Source organism: Antennarius striatus, chromosome 2, assembly GCF_040054535.1.
Source record: "Antennarius striatus isolate MH-2024 chromosome 2, ASM4005453v1, whole genome shotgun sequence".
Lineage (NCBI taxonomy): Eukaryota > Metazoa > Chordata > Actinopteri > Lophiiformes > Antennariidae > Antennarius > Antennarius striatus.
This window is the reverse complement of record NC_090777.1, coordinates 5,083,789-5,089,978: the sequence shown is the minus strand read 5'-3', so window position 1 is coordinate 5,089,978 and position 6,190 is coordinate 5,083,789.

Here is a 6,190-nt window from a genome sequence, read left to right as displayed (position 1 = left end):
AAACATAGTCCACAGTCCAACGATCTGTAATCTAAAAACACTTGTTGTACTGGCGGGGTCATGACAAATGACAGGAGTTTTATTTATTTATGTATAGATAAATGTTAAATGTTATATATACTGTACACACACACACACACACACACGCACACGCACACACACACAGACACACACATAATACAGTGATTAACTAAGTCAACTGACTTGAATGCAGGAGGTTGTGAGTTCAAATCCCGGTCGGGACAAACACTATCCAGTCAACTTACACAAATGCAGGAGGGGCGTGGTTTCGAACCCCACACATGGCGGACACTATCCGCTGAGGGTCCTTAGGCAAAACCCTTAAGGCTATACCAGCCTATCTCAGCCATGAGTGAACACAGTAAAGACAGAGTCATACTGGCTCCGACGTCGGCCAATCTGATGAGAAATGGGTTACCGGAACAAGACATACATGGAGAATATGGAGTTGTTGATATGCTACTACACGGATGTGGGACCAATGGATGCTCCGAAAACCCACAATCAAGGCTACCAAAGCTGTTTGCCCAGTGTTCCAACATCCGTAACAAAAAACTGCTATCACAACTAGAGATTGATGAAATACTTCAACAATGCTACAGCAAGGGGGAGCCAGGACGCCAGGTCAGCGGGGGGATTTCACCATAACCCCCACAATCCGAGATTGGGTACCAAGCCCCATGCTGCGATAAGAACCATCCCCACTAGGAACATAACTGATTTACAAGTTATTTACATTCATTTACAAGTTAACTGACCAACAAGCTGATTTGCAGTACAGCAACAGTAATCCTCGAGATGCTGGGATAGATCAACACAGGGCATAACAAACAATACCCTCCATGGAAGAGACGGTTAGAGGCCAAGATAAAGGCGACACGGAGAGAAGTCAGACAGCTAGCCGAGCTGCAGAAAGGGAACGTGGTGAATAAAGGGGTACACATGAAATACAACAAGCTCTCCTTACCTGAAGCACAAGAAACTGCTAAACGGAGACTAACGGCTCTGGCTACCCGATTGCAGAGATACACCAAAGAGATAGAGGCCAGGAGAATAAACAAGACCTTCTCCACTCAACCAGCAAAGGTGTACTCTCAGTGGCAGGGAAATAACAGCAGCCAGTCAGACCCACCAAGAGCTGAGGTGGAAAAATACTGGAAGGGCATGTGGGAAAGGAACGCATCACATAACACTGATTCCCAGTGGCTAGTGGACCTGAGGACTGACCACAGCAGCTCCCCAGAACAAGAACCAGTAACCATCTCAATGGCAGACATCCAAGAAAGAGTGTCAAAGATGAAGAGTTGGTCAGCACCAGGCCCGGATATGATCCATACATACCGACTAAAGAAGCTGACAGTACTCCATGAGCGTCTAGCAGCACAGATGAACTAGCTGCTAAGGGATGGGACGCACCCAGAATGGTTGACTGAAGGCAGGACAGTCCTGATCATGAAAGACCCATAGAAGGGATCTACCCCATCCAACTACTGGCCAATAAGTTGTCTCTGTACAACATGGAAGCTCCTGTCAGGCATCATGGCGGCTAAGATGAGTTGGCATATGGATCAACATATGAGCGGGGCACAGAAAGGAGTTGGTAGTAACACCAGGGGAGCCAAGCACCAGCTACTGGTGGACAGAGCAGTACACAGAGACTGTAAGAATAGGCAGACCAACTTGTGCACCGCCTGGATAGACTACCAGAAAGCCTGCGATTCAATGCCACACACGTGGATACTGGAATGTCTGGAGCTGTATAAGATCAACAGGACACTAAGAGCCTTCATCAAGAACTCAATGGGAATGTGGAAGACAACCCTGGAGACTAACTCCAAGCCAATTGCCCAAGTTAACATCAAGTGTGGCATATACCAAGGGGGTGCACTATCACCACTGCTGTTCTGCATAGGCCCGAACCCCCTCAGTCACATCATCACAAAGAGTGGCTACGGATACCGATTCCAAAGCGGGACAACAATCAGCCATCCCCTCTACATGGATGACATCAAGCTGTACGCTAGGAATGAGCAAGAAATTGACTCACTGATCCACACCACCAGGCTCTACAGCGACGACATAGGGATGTCATCTGGATTAGACAAACGTGGCCTGATGGTATCAAGAAGAGGCAAGATGATCAGAACTGAAGGGGTTGACCGACCAGGGGGCAGGATAGAAGACATCAAGGACAGCTACAAATACCTTGGAATCCCACAGGCTAATGGCAATCATGAGGAGGCTGCAAGGAAGTCATCCACAGCCAAATACCTCCAGAAAGTAAGGCAAGTCCTGAGAAGTCAGCTGAATGGCAAGAACAAGGTCCGAGCCATCAACATGTATGCACTGCCTGTCATCAGATACCCTGCTGGGATCATAAGCTGGCCAAAGGAGGAGATAGAAGCCACAGATATTAAGACTAGAAAGCTCCTCACCATGCATGGAGGGTTTCACCCCAAGTCCAGCACCCTGAGGCTGTACACTAAGCGGAAAGAGGTTAGAGGCCAAGGACTAGTGAGCATCAGGGCCACTGTCCAGGATGAAACAGAAAATCCAAGAGTACATCAGGAAGATGGCCCCAACAGATGAACTGCTCATTGAATGCCTTAGACAGCAGAAACCTGAGGATGAAGAGGAGGAGGACGAGGACGAGACAACATGGAGGGACAAGCCCCTACACGGCATGTACCACCGTCAGAAGAAGTGGCTGATATCAAGAAGACCTACCAATGGCTGAATAAAGCTGGACTGGCAGACAGCACAGAGAACTGATCATAGCAGCACGAGAACAGGCCCTAAGTACAAGGGCAATAGAGGCCAATATCTACCACAGTAGATCTGACCCATGGCGCAGGCTATGTAAAGAAGCCCCAGAGTCAGTCCAGCATGTGGTAGCAGGGTGTAAGATGCTAGCAAGCTCAGCATACATGGAAAGGCACAACCAAGTAGGTGTGATAGTGTACAGGAACATCTGTACCCAGTATGGACTAGAAGTACCCAAATCCCAATGGGACAAACCACCAAAGGTGGTTGAGAACAACAAAGCTAAGATCCTGTGGGACTTCATTTTCCAGACCGACAAACAGCTGCTGGCTAACAAGCCGGACATAGTGGTGGTGGACAAAGAGCAGAAGAGAGCAGTGGTGATAGATGTGGCGATTCCAGCTGACGCCAACATCAGGAAGAAGGAACACGAAAAGATTGAGAAGTATCAAGGGTTGAAAGAACAGTTGGAACCTATGTGGAAAATCAAGGTCAATGTGGTCCCCGTGGTAGTAGGAGCACTTGGGGCAGTGACCCCCAAACTGGAAGAGTGGCTCCAGCAGATTCCTGGAACAACATCTGAAGCTTCAGTCCAGAAGAGCGCAGTCCTAGGAACAGCTAAGATACTGCGCAGAACCCTTAGACTCCCAGGCCTCTGGTAGAGAACCCGAGCTTGAGGATGACACACAGATACCACCCCACAAGGGTGAGAGGGGTGTGTGTGTGTGTGTGTTCGTGTATATATATATATTTATTTTTTTTATTTTTATTTTTTTTAAATTATATATATATATATATATATATATATATATATATATATATATATATATATATATATATATATATATATATATATATATATATTTATATATATATGTAGACCCTTTCCAAAAAATTAGAATGTCGTGGAAAAGTTGTTTACTTTCCATAATTCCATTCAGAAAGTTAAACTGTCATATATTATAGATTTATGGCCCACAATTTAAAAAAATTCAGGTATTTGTTTATTTTTACATAATTTTGGCTTCCAGCTTATAAAACCCACAAAAACAGGATTTCAGAAAATTAGAATACTGTGAAGAAATCACCATTTATTTCTCAGTTTTTGCAGAAAAGAAAGAAAGAAAGAAAGAAATCAAAATATGGTACTTTCAAAACGATATATCAGTCATCAATACTTGGTTGGAAATGAGCCAATCAGCCTGTGGCATTGCATAGGAGATATGGAAGCCCAGATTTCTTTGATGCTTGCTGTCAGCTCTTCTTTGTTGTTGGGTCTGGTGCCCCTCATTTTCCTCTTGAGAATACCCCATAGATTCTCAATGGGGTTTAGGTCCGGCGAGTTGGCTGGCCAGTCAAGCACTGTGATGGCATGAGCATCAAACCAGGTTTTGGTGCTTCTGGCAGTATGGGCAGGGGCCAGGTCCTGCTGGAAGAGGAAATCTGCATCTTCATACAGATCCTCAGAAGAAGAAATCATGAAGCCCTCCAAAACATTCTGGTAGACTGTTGCGGTGTCCTTGGATTTAAGAAAGCAGAGTTTACCAACACCTGCACTGGACATTGCACCCCAAATCATGACTAACTGTGGATATTTCACACTGGACCTCAAGCAGCTTGGGTTCTGTTCCTCACCCGTCTTCCCTTGGACCTTGATTCCAAAATGAAAGGCACACTTTACTTTCGTCGGAAAAGATGACATTGGACCACCGGCCAACAGTCCAGTCCTTCTTCTCCTTGGCCCAGTTGAGCCGCTTCCTACGTTGGATCTGACCAGAAGTGGCTTGACCCGAGGAACCCGACAGTTGTAGCCCATCTCCCGGATGCGTCTGAACGTGGTGATGTTTGAAGCTGTGACTCCTGCCTCAGTCCACTCTTTCTGGATCTCTGTCAGATTCTTGAATCTTCTCTGTTTAAGAATCCGCTGAAGCCCACAGTCATCACTTTTGACTGTGGGGCAGCAGTGGCTCAGCGGTAGAGCAATCGTCTTGAAGACAGGATCGTCCAACCATCAGGGGCTCAAATCCCACTCCCGCCAGAACATCCAACCAGCGTTCAGGGGCCTGTAACCTGTAACCCTGTGTGTAATTAACACATACTGTATGTACATGTGTGAAGTGTGAGTGTAAAAAGAATTTCCCCAAGAGGGATGATTAAAGTATATATTATTATTATTATTTTGCTAGTGCATCTTCTCCTGCCACATTTTCCCCTTCTACTAGACTTTCCATTGATATGCTTGGAGACAGCACTCTGTGAACAGCCAGCCTCCTTAGCTATGAACCTTTGAGGTTTACCCATCTTATGGAGGGAATCAATGATGGTCTTCTGGGCAGCTGTCATGTCTGCAGTCTTCCCCATATTGAACCGAACTGAGACAATTGAACCAAGCCAAAGCAATTAAACAACACCTGGGGAAACCTGTGCATGTGCTTTGAGTTTAGTAGATGATTAGTGTGTGACACTCAGTTTAAAACATTCATGCCCTGATGATTTCTTCACAGTATTTTAATTTTATGAAATCCTGTTTTCATGGGTTTTATGAGCTGGAAGCCAAAATTATGTAAAAATAAACAAATACATACCTGAAATTGTTAAAATTGTGGGCCATGAACCTATAATATATGAAAGCTTAACTTTCTGAATGGAATTAAACTTTTCCATGACATTCTAATTTTTTGGAAAGGGTCTGTATATATATATATATATATATATATATATATATATATATATATATATATATATATATATATATATATATATATATATAAAATGTGTATAAAAATGTGTATAAAAAATGTAAAGTATATCACTATTACATTATTAACACCTTGAGAAGTTCCAAATCTTATAGTTCCAAAAGTTCCAAATCTTATAGTTTGTGAGTTGATTTTGTTACATTAGCTTCAGCTGACTGAATCAATAATCCATTATTTTTTATATACGTGTATTACTATGTCATCTGTGTGGAGTTGAACACCTTCGGAGCAAAGTGACAGGGAGTTCTTCATGAATGTAGAAAACAGAAGTGAACCAAGTTTTAAGCCTTGAGGCATGAATTGCATGTCTGTTTTGTGTGACAACACACTGTTTCCTGTCATGACAACAAAAGCTGAACCAGTAAAGTAGAAGGTGACTAGTGAAGGGAGCAGAGGTGAGATACAAGGAGGATCAACCAAGTCAACTGGAATAATAGTGACCTCAGCGTGTTGACTTGGGTTCTAAGTTCCCAAGATATCAATCTAATTGATTCCTGATGAGATGAACTGGAAAGGCCTCATGCCCGTAAGTTCGCTGGGATAGGCTCCAGCAACCCCCGTGACCCACAAAAGCAGTTCAGAAAACGAATGAATGAATGAATGAATGAATGAATGAATGAATGAGCTGAACATGTGAGTGATGGACA